Genomic DNA, 11,366 nt, shown 5'->3' with positions numbered 1-11,366 from the left:
TGTTTATTTTGGAAGGGTAGTTTTAGTATAGGTTTACTTGTTGGGGTTTTTTTCCGGGTAATTTTTTTTTCTAATGGTTTTGTTATTTTTTGTATTGATAGTTTTTTTTTTATTTATGTTGTAACTTAGTGGGTGTTAGGTTAGGGTTGGCTGTGGCAGTTTAGGGATTAATAGTGTAGCGGTGTAGTTTGCAGTGGGAGTGTGTAGTGGTTTAGCGGTTAATAGTGTAGAGCGGTATTTTGCGATGGAGGTTGTGGTGGTTTAGGGGTTAATAGTATAGTTTAGTGCAACTTTTTCCTCCACCCAAACTCTTCGAACTTTATGTTGGAGCGATCACAGTTACTTTCAATCTGTAATACAAGTACACTTTTGTGCTCAACACGCCCATTGAAAGCATAGGGAGCGCAATTTATCTCAATTTTGTGCAAACAAACTTGCAGTAATTTAAACACTGCTCCACTCGTAATACAGAATTGAGCGCAAAAAACACTGCAATCGCATTTGCACTTCTTGCACAAACAATTGCTTCCACACGTAATCCAGCCCCAAACTAAAAAATATATAAATATTTACTTTGCATTCTTTATTTGCTGTTTTCCTCTGAAAATTGTGCTTTTCCACTCCTCTGTGATATTGTATACATCATACTTAAAGGTGCTGCAGTTTACTCTACCCTCAAAGGGGGTATAAATTGTTTTATCCACAGATTCGGTTGAAACCTCAGAATCTGATATATTCTGCCAACAAAATATAAATATTTTTCAATGTGATGTTTAACTGCTGATATATAAACTGTGATTTATTAGATTCAAGTGTGTTAAAGGAATATTGAACTAAAAATGTATATCCTTGTAAAATGTTTAATTATTTGAAGTGAAAAAAAATCTCTAATGTATTTTTCCAATATACCTGAGAAGAGTCAGTGCACCCAACATCGCTCTAGTGCAACCTCTACTTAATGAAGATACCAAATGCACTAATGTGTGCTCATATTAAAAGCTGAAAGTTAAAGGCTGCGCTCGAACAAAAGCTGAAACTGTGCTAGAATATTTAGTGCGACTTGAGACCTGAAGTAAAGTGAAAGGGTTAAAAAAAAGTTAAACAAAATACATCCACAACATATTAAATATAAACTATGACACTCATATTTACACTTTTTGACATATATTTATTTTTATATTGATAAAAAGATTTTAAAGGGTTAAAATGGATATGGTATATGGCAAAGTGTTTGGCTGGAAAGGGCTCCAATGTGTTTATATATATATATATATATATATATATATACATATATAGATAAATAATATATATAAATATGTGTATGTGTGCAAGTATTTATGTCTATATATGTGCATCATGGGTGTCTGGAGGGGGGACAAGAGTGGCTCTTGTACGAGGTATTTCAGAATGTATTTCTTCCTTGCAGGTGAATAATGGGTTCCAAGCAGAAGCAACATGCTGTCATTGAGTTATTGATGAAGGAGGGGTGCAGGCTATCTGACATCCACAGAAGGCTACAGAATGTGTGCAGAGATACCCCCATGGACAAGAGCAATGTCACGTGCACAGGTGGATAAAGAAGTTTACAGAAGGGGAAACCAGCATTGAAGATAAACTGCACAGTGGGAGACCATCAACTGCAACCACTGACACGAATTGTCAGCGAGTGGACTCATGCAGACAGACGTTTTTACAATCCATTAGTGTGCTACACAACTGGACTGTTGTCACAATACCATACAGAGGATGGTGGGAAACTTAGGGTATCGGAAAGTTTGTGCAAAGTGGGTACCTTAGCAGTTGACACCCGATTTGAAGGAGAAAAGGATGGAAGTCTGTGTTAGTTGGTATGCGTGTAATAACTAATAAGCATTTTTCAGTGTGCCTCATTTAAGTCTATGGGGAGAAGGTGTTGGCGCAATCTCGATATACAAAGTCCCGAAGTTAGCACACCTGAGTCTTGCACTCAAGCTTAAATGTATACTTCAGGATACATAAATCTTCAACATTCTAACCAACGGCAGTTTGATCAGTTCAGGAGCTCACTTATAGTTGTCCCTAATTGTCTATAGCAAAGGAGCTAAGATAAACATACTTCAGAAGCTTTTAAAGGGTTTTGTTTCTGGACAAGAAAACATAGAAACAAATGTTATTAATAATCTATTTTATGTGCAGATCATTTGCAAGACAGTGCTTAGACGATCACTAAATTCAGTTAGATTGCAAAGTTGTCAAATACATAAGATAATGCAATAGAACATAATTTATATTTCAAAGGAGTAGTAGATTTGTTTTCTGGCAAATTTCAAAGTTAATCCCATTGTTCTTTCCTCTAAATCATGTTTATACGTATTTACTGTGAGCTTTTGCATATGCTCAGTAGAAGCTGGTTCTGCAGAAACTGTGCTTATAAGAAGACTGTGCACATTTTGATAATTGTAGCAAATTGGAAAGTTTTGAAAAACTGCATGCTATGGGGTAGATTTAACAAGGGCTGAATGGCCCTTGTTCCCCTTGTTTCCGTGCGAACCTTCAGGTTCGCCGGAAACAGCAGTTATGAAGCAGCGTTCTAAAGACCGCTGTTCCATAACTTGTCTGCTATCTCTGATGCTTTGGTCTTCAATCAGCCCGATCCTATACGATCGGGCTGATTGACACCCCCTGCTAGCGGCCAATTGGCCATGAATCTGCAGGGGGCGGCATTGCACAAGCAGTTCACCAGAACTGCTTGTGCAATGATAAATGCTGATAGCGCATGCTGTCGGCATTTATCAATGTGCCGCGGACATGATACGCTACATTATATCATGTCTGCACGCACTTTAATAAATCGGCCCCTATGTCTCAATCATGAAAGTTTAATTTGGACTTTATTATTATTATTATTATTATTATTATTAGCGGCCAATTGGCCGTGAATCTGCAGGGGGCGGCATTGCACAAGCAGTTCACCAGAACTGCTTGTGCAATGATAAATGCTGATAGCGTATGCTGTCGGCATTTATCAATGTGCCGCGGACATGATACGCTACATTATATCATGTCTGCACGCACTTTAATAAATCAGCCCCTATGTCTCAATCATGAAAGTTTAATTTGGACTTTATTATTATTATTATTATTATTATCAGCATGCCAACAGGTTCTGCAGTGCTAATATAATTTGCTTGTAGGTAAATAAATATTTTATAATGTGGCACTGCAGAGTTCATATTTATTTATTTATTTTCAATACAGTAAATGAAGTATGAATAGAAATATAAAAACTACATTGTCAGACTGACTGATTTTCTCTGCCAAATCACCAGTTTAAAATTTAGGAATGACATGCTTTCTCATAAATAATTAAATATGTGTCAGCACATATGTTAGTCATGCTCCAATAATTCTTGTACATCTTGTTCATAAATCTTTAATTCTTTTTTTTTCATGGTAATAAATAGGGCGATCCTTTAAAATAATTCTATGTAATTCAGATTTTACTTAGAAAATGAAATATTTATAAAGATATCTGTAAAATAAGCAATATCAATGTATTTATTCAAAAGCTTTTGTACTGATAAACATAAAAATGGGAACAAAAATGATATTGATTGGACAATGAAGTTGTTTCAAATATGACCTGTTCATTCTATTAATGTTATTGATTTAACCAGTAGGATTTTAGCTTGAGTGAGCTTGGGGGGGAAGCAATTGTGCTTATGACTTGTATATAATTGGGTGAACAGCTAATGTAGGATGAAAATGTAATATGCTTGTGTCACTTAAGCACACTGGCCACATAGAGGAACACATATTGTCCTCTATTCTTGTATCCTATCAAAAAGGTCCACTGGATTCTTGATTAATGTTTTGCTGTGACATTAATTTAATGACAATTGACCATAATGCCAACTTGTATTAGAGCTGGTTGCAAATAAAAAACTGAGTCCTCTAAAAAAAAATATTATCCATCCTTTTGCAAGATATCTGGACCTACAAAAGCTATTATTTCTTGAAGTTATATAACCTATAGCAATAAGTAATGTTGGATATTATGCATTAAAGGGTCATGAATCCCCAATTTTTTCTTTCATGGTTTAGAAAGAGCAGAAATTTGAAACAACTTTCTAATTTACTTATATTAACTAATTTTCTTCATTCTCTTGATATCCTTTGCTAAAAAACATCTAGCTCGGCTCAGTAGCTGCTGATTGGAGGCTGCACATAGTTGCCCCGAGTGATTGGTTGACCCGTGTGCATTGCTATTTCTTCAATAAAGGATATCTAAATAATGAAGCAAATTAGATAATAAAAGTAAATTGGAATGTTGTTTAAAACTGTATTCTCTATCTGAATCATGAAATAAACATTTTGGGTTTACTGTCCTTTAAACTTTACTCCAGAGAACACAGAAACACTGCTTACAATTTCATATAACATAAAAAAATATTGCAGTTGTGTCCTGGTTAGACTAACAGAGTGGTTTTATGGTCCGATTAGCACATTTAGGAAAATTCCATTTCTCCAACATTGGTGTGTCCGGTCCACGGCGTCATCCTTACTTGTGGGATATTCTCTTCCCCAACAGGAAATGGCAAAGAGTCCCAGCAAAGCTGGTCACATGATCCTTCCTAGGCTCCGCCCACCCCAGTCATTCTCTTTGCCGTTGCACAGGCAACATCTCCACGGAGATGGTTAAGAGTTTTTTTGTGTTTAAATGTAGTTTTTATTCTTCTATCAAGTGTTTGTTATTTTAAAATAGTGCTGGTATGTACTATTTACTCTGAAACAGAAAAGGATGAAGATTTCTGTTTGTAAGAGGAAGATGATTTTAGCAGACAGTAACTAAAATCGATTGCTGTTTCCACACAGGACTGTTGAGATGAAGTAACTTCAGTTGGGGGAAACAGTTAGCAGACTTTTCTGCTTAAGGTATGACTAGCCATATTTCTAACAAGACCATGTAATGCTGGAAGGCTGTCATTTCCCCTCATGGGGACCGGTAAGCCATTTTCTTAGTCAAACATAAAAGAATAAAGGGCTTAAAAAAGGGCTTAAAAACTGGTAGACATTTTTATGGGCTAAAATGATTGCTTTATTGGGGCATATTATGCAGATTCTAGCTAATAATTGGCATTATAATCTTGGGGAACGTTTAAAAAACGGCAGGCACTGTGTTAGACACCTTTTTTAGTATGGGGGCCTTTCTAGTTATAGACTGAGCCTCATTTTCGCGCCATTACTGCGCAGTTGTTTTTGGAGAGCAAGGCATGCAGATGCATGTGTGAGGATCTAAGAATCACTAAAAAAGCTTCTAGAAGGCGTCATTTGGTATCGTATTCCCCTCTGGGCTTGGTTGGGTCTCAGCAAAGCATATAGCTGGGACTGTATAGGGGTTAAATTTAAAAACGGCTCCGGTTCCGTTATTTTAAGGGTTAAAGCTCTGAAATTTGGTGTGCAATACTTTTAATGCTTTAAGACACTGTGGTGAAACAATTCCTTCATACTTTTTCACATATTCAGTAATAAAGTGTTTTCAGTTTGAAATTTAAAGTGACAGTAACGGTTTTATTTTAAAACGTTTTTTGTGCTTTGTTGACAAGTTTAAGCCTGTTTAACATGTCTGTACCATCAGATAAGCTATGTTCTATATGTATGAAAGCCAATGTTGTCTCCCCATTTAAATTTATGTGATAATTGTGCCATAGTGTCCAAACAAAGTAAGGACAGTAATGCCACAGATAATGATATTGCCCAAGATGATTCCTCAAATGAGGGGAGTACACATGATACTACATCATCCCCTAATGTGTCTTCACCAGTTTTGCCCACACAGGAGGCCCCTAGTACATCTAGTGCGCCAATACTTATTACCATGCAACAATTAACGGCTGTAATGGATAACTCCATAGCAAATCTTTTATCCAAAATGCCTACTTATCAGAGAAAGCGCGATTGCTCTGTTTTAAACACTGAAGAGCAAGAGGGCGCTGATGATAACTGTTCTGACATACCCTCACACCAATCTCAAGGGGCCATGAGGGAGGTTTTGTCTGATGGAGAAATCTCAGATTCAGGACAAATTTCTCATCAAGCTGAACCTGATGTTGTGACATTTAAATTTAAATTAGAACATCTCCGCGCACTGCTTAAGAAGGTGTTATCTACTCTGGATGATTGTGACAATTTGGTCATTCCAGAGAAATTATGTAAGATGGACAAGTTCCTAGAGGTTCCGGTGCCCCCCGACGCTTTTCCTATACCCAAGCGGGTGGCGGACATAGTAAATAAAGAGTGGGAAAAGCCCGGCATACCTTTTGTTCCCCCCCCTATATTTAAGAAATTATTTCCTATAGTCGACCCCAGAAAGGACTTATGGCAGACAGTCCCCAAGGTCGAGGGGGCGGTTTCTACTCTAAACAAACGCACTACTATTCCTATCGAAGATAGTTGTGCTTTCAAAGATCCTATGGATAAAAAATTAGAGGGTTTGGGGGCGGAGTCTGGCCACGCTGGGACATGGCCGCTCAGTGAGGTTGCTCTGTGGGACCGGAGTTTGTCTTGCACACTTGTACCTAGCTGTGGATAAAATACAGGCACCTAGAGGTGTCGGAACACATGAGGAACAGAACCGCCGCACTTGGGATAACAAATATGTCCTGAACAGACCGCAAACATCCGAAGAGGCTCACAGTGTTCAGGAGATAGCGGTCGCCATCTTGGATTTTTCCCACGAGGCTCAGGCAGCATACGACTGCAACAGGACCAGGTATTATTAAAGTGGGTACTCGAAATGCTACTACTCATCAGGCACAAGGGCTAACACACATGCCAGAGACTCTAACCATAGTATACGTTAGCACAAATAGTAATTTCAACGGCATATACCTGCTCCTTAGTACAGGTTAACAGAGCTACTATAATGCCCCCATAAGTGGATATAACTTATTTGTCTAACATACTACAAAACATACAGGACATGTCGCTAACCAGTGGATTTGATGTTACAAGTATAAGGAAAATCTGGATATAGCTTTTTTTTCTTATTTTCCTCCCTTTTTTCATTTTAAAAGAAAACAAAAATAAACATGAAGCTGCTCTTTTCTGAGGGGGGAAAACAGATATGGAAATGAAGATACACATTAAATAGCATGACAAATACATATGCTTATATCTCAAATATACTGAATGTGTGTTCAGAAGAAACAGTTGGGATGGCTTGTTATGTTTTATAACTTGGCTTATAACTTCAGGGAGCAATGTGCCATTTCCTACTAGCAACTCAATGATTGAATAGCAGATGCTGCTTTACCCTCTGTGTAGTATAACTATATCCTGAACTATTTAAAGTTTTTGTTTGTGCAATCTCACTACGGGGGCTGCATCTGGTGTCTTTATACAGTTATTACAGCGAAGATATACACCTTATACTTGAAATCTTAATAATGTCCTCCAGACGGCAAACAAAGCCAGATAAACCTGCGAAATCACAGCATACCACACTCAAATCAGTCACAGACTTTTTCCAGTCTCAGGATAGAGAAAGCACATCCCAAGAACCAGCAAACTCAAATCATACTGACAAAGCGCCAGGGTCAGGAGACATCATGGCGGATCACCAGCAAGATCAACTATCACAAATTCTAACCAGGTTGAATGATCTCCCATCTAAAAATGATATAGACTCTCTAAAGGATCTGATTAAGACAGAGATTTCTGACCTAAAGAAAGATATCACTGATATCGGCAACAGAGTAGATAATTTAGAGTCATCACTGGACATGACGACACAAGAGATGAAAGACATTACAGAATATCAAGAGCAGCAATCCCTTTTAATTCAGGATTTGAATGTTAAACTCGAAGATCTGGACAACAGAGGGCGAAGAAATAATTTGAGAATTAGAGGGATACCAGAGTCTATCGAGCCCTCCGACCTGGAAGACTATCTACAATCTCTCTTTCGCCATCTTATGGACTCCTCAGATACCACATCCTCTATATCTTTAGAGAGAGCTCATAGAGCTCTGAGAGCAAAACCTTCAAATCAAGCTCCACCACGAGATGTGATAATTAAATTCCTTAGCTTTAAAGATAAGGACACTATTTGGCAGCTCTTTAGGGATAACCCTAATCTTAAATATCAAGATCAGGAGATTCAGGCTTACCTGGACTTAAGCCCTATCACTCTCCAAAAAAGAAAGGACGCTAAATTTATTACAACTACTTTACAAAAACACAACATAAGATACCGTTGGGGATATCCATTTGCTCTCATCGTATCACTTGAGGGTAAAACCTGGATCTACAGAACTTTGGAGGACTTGGACTCTTTTTCCAAAGGCATTAACCTGGAAATTCCTGCACCTTCAATACAAGATAACACACCCGCTACAAGCGGGATGACATCTCGCCCGAAAGACAGGAGACCTGAATGGAACATTGTTCAATACAGGAAAAGGCCTCCCAGACAAACAAACTCTGAATCAGTTGTTAAATCTAACCTCCCTACATGACTTCTTGAAGGTCTTAATCTTGAATCTCACAAAGACTAACTGCTCATAATTGGGCAGTCTATATCCTTTTCGTAATTCTCTGACGAGAAAAAATAAGAAAGAAAATGTTATGTTTACTGTTATTGTTTGCTATGTTAACTATGTTATTTGATGGTTCTTTGGTTGTTATATATTATGCTCTTTTCCTTCTAGACACATGCTGCATACTCTATGAACAAAAGCTAGCAGAAATGTCTTCAGGCTTTGATACCTTATCTAACACCTATTAATCAAGACACAATAGTAGTGTCATTAAGGTAGAATATAATTTTGCCCTGAATATTCGAGAGTTGCAATAGAGCACTTTATGCGTGAATTAGCCATGTATTTACGGATAGAAATTTAATATTTTGCAGTTTAACTAGAAATGTGCATTTTGCTGGTTGATGTATTTGTCTCATATAAATAGGACTGACTTAGCACTAACCTTTGTTCTTTTTTTGAAGACTCTTTTAGATTGTCTTCTCTTAACTCCACTTCTTAATAGTGGAATCTCTGGTACCCAACCCCTGTCTCTACAAACTATATATGTATCCTTCTTCTCACTTTGTTGAACTCTTTCTATCTTTTACTCTTTTTTCTTTCACTCTTCTTTTACCCTTTGATTGTCATTACTTGTTAGCCTATAGCTTTCAGAACAGTACCTCAAACAAGAGTACTGCATTTTGTAAAAAAAGAACCTTACACCCACCCAACTTTTTCTATGACAGATAAACAAATAAACCAACTCCAGATAATATCCATTAACACCAAAGGTCTAAATTCTCCCTTCAAAAGAAATTCAACTCTCTCTGACTTTAAACAACATAGGAGTGATATAGTCATGCTTCAAGAGACGCATTTCAAAAGAGGTAGGGAACCGCAAACCTATAAATTTAAATTTGGCCAATGCTTTTATTCTTCCAATACTACAAAAACAAACGGGGTTGGGATTCTGATTAAAAGCAATATTCCTTTTCAGGAGCTTTTTACCCACAAAGATAAAGAGGGTAGATTTATAGCAGTAACGGGTAAACTGTATGGAAAGCTTGTAACTTTAGTTTGTATATATGCTCCAAACACACAACAACATCTCTTCTTTAAGACGATAACAAACAGACTACTTGACAATGCAAAGGGAGCTTTGATCATTGGAGGTGACTTCAATACACCACTCAATCCACATATTGATTGCTCTACACACTCTTCGTCTATCCCATCCAAACGAATCGCAGCAATAAAACAGAACATGAGGGACTTAGCAGTACATGACGTGTGGAGATCTCTAAACCCACATACAAGAGACTATACATTCTATTCTGCCCCACACAAATTATACTCTAGGATAGACTATCTGTTCATGGATGTCTCTAGTTTCTCCTATATAGTACAAAGCAAGATCCTAACATGCACATGGTCAGATCATTCTTTTATGAGCTGTTGTCTACATTGGCCCAACATCTCTCAAAAAATATTTAATTGGAAATTTGAATCCTCCCTAATAGAAGACACACTAATAAATGAAAAATTGGGGAAATCTTTAGCTGAATATTTTGAACTAAACTCATCTCCACAAATGGACGAAAGAGTTGTGTGGGAAGCACATAAAAGTGTCATTAGGGGAGAATGTATTAGCCATAAAAGCTTTCAAGTTAAACAACAAAGAGCTAGATTAGAAACAACATTACAACAAATTACTGATTTGGAGTCCCAACACAGACAGAACCCGGGGGATGAACCTGTGTATACCGAACTCTGTAACAAAAGACAGGAATTGAACTCTCAACTCCTACATAGATATAAGAAAAATGCCCTCCGACTTAAACAAGTTTATTTTGACAGCGACAATAAGAGCGGGAGATTCTTAGCTAGGAAATTACGTAGAAGAACAAATAGATCTTTTATTATGTCAATTAAAAATGCGAAAGGCTCCACATGTTCTAATACCACTTCTATAGCTAACGCATTTCGAGAATACTTCGAAGGTCTGTATAATTTGAAAGACTCTGACCCCATAGTCACTAGACGCGATGACTCCTTTAGCTCCCATATTAAGAGATATTTAGATAGCATACAGATCCCCACCTTATCAAAAGAACAAGAACAATTAGATAGCCCAATTCAAGTTGAAGAAGTTATTAATGTCATCAAACATTTACCTAATGGTAAAGCTCCAGGGCCGGATGGCTTCACTAATCTGTACTACAAAAGCTTTCAACCCATAATTGCCCCCCAGTTATGTAGACTGTATAACGTTATAAATGAGGCCACTCCCTTCTTGCAACAATCATTAGAGGCCACAATAGTATTATTGCCCAAACCTGGGAAATCAACAGATATGGTTATGAATTATCGACCGATCTCCTTGCTAAATAACGATTCAAAGATCTTTGCCAAGATACTTGCAAATAGATTAGGACCCATTATGCCTTCTTTGATACACGGAGACCAAGTTGGTTTTGTTATTAACAGGGAGGCCAAAGATAACACAATCCGTTCCCTTCATTTAATCCAACATGCACTATCTTCTGATTCACAAATAGTGATGGTATCCACAGACGCTGAGAAAGCGTTCGATCGTGTAGATTGGACGTTTCTGCATCACATTTTAGAAAGATTCAGTTTTGGCAAGGGTATCTTAGGGAAAATCTTTGCTTTATATAATAGCCCAAGCGCGCGCATACTGGTAAATGGAGATCTCTCAGCCCCCTTCTATATTAAAAATGGCACCAGACAGGGATGTCCCTTATCCCCCCTACTTTTCGCATGCGCTATAGAAATATTGGCATTAAAAATAAGGGAAAATAAAAATATTTGCGGCCTAACCCTTCAGAATCATACCTATAAACT

Source organism: Bombina bombina, chromosome 4 (assembly GCF_027579735.1).
Source record: "Bombina bombina isolate aBomBom1 chromosome 4, aBomBom1.pri, whole genome shotgun sequence".
NCBI classification, from domain to species: domain Eukaryota; kingdom Metazoa; phylum Chordata; class Amphibia; order Anura; family Bombinatoridae; genus Bombina; species Bombina bombina.
This window is presented reverse-complemented; position numbering follows the sequence as displayed.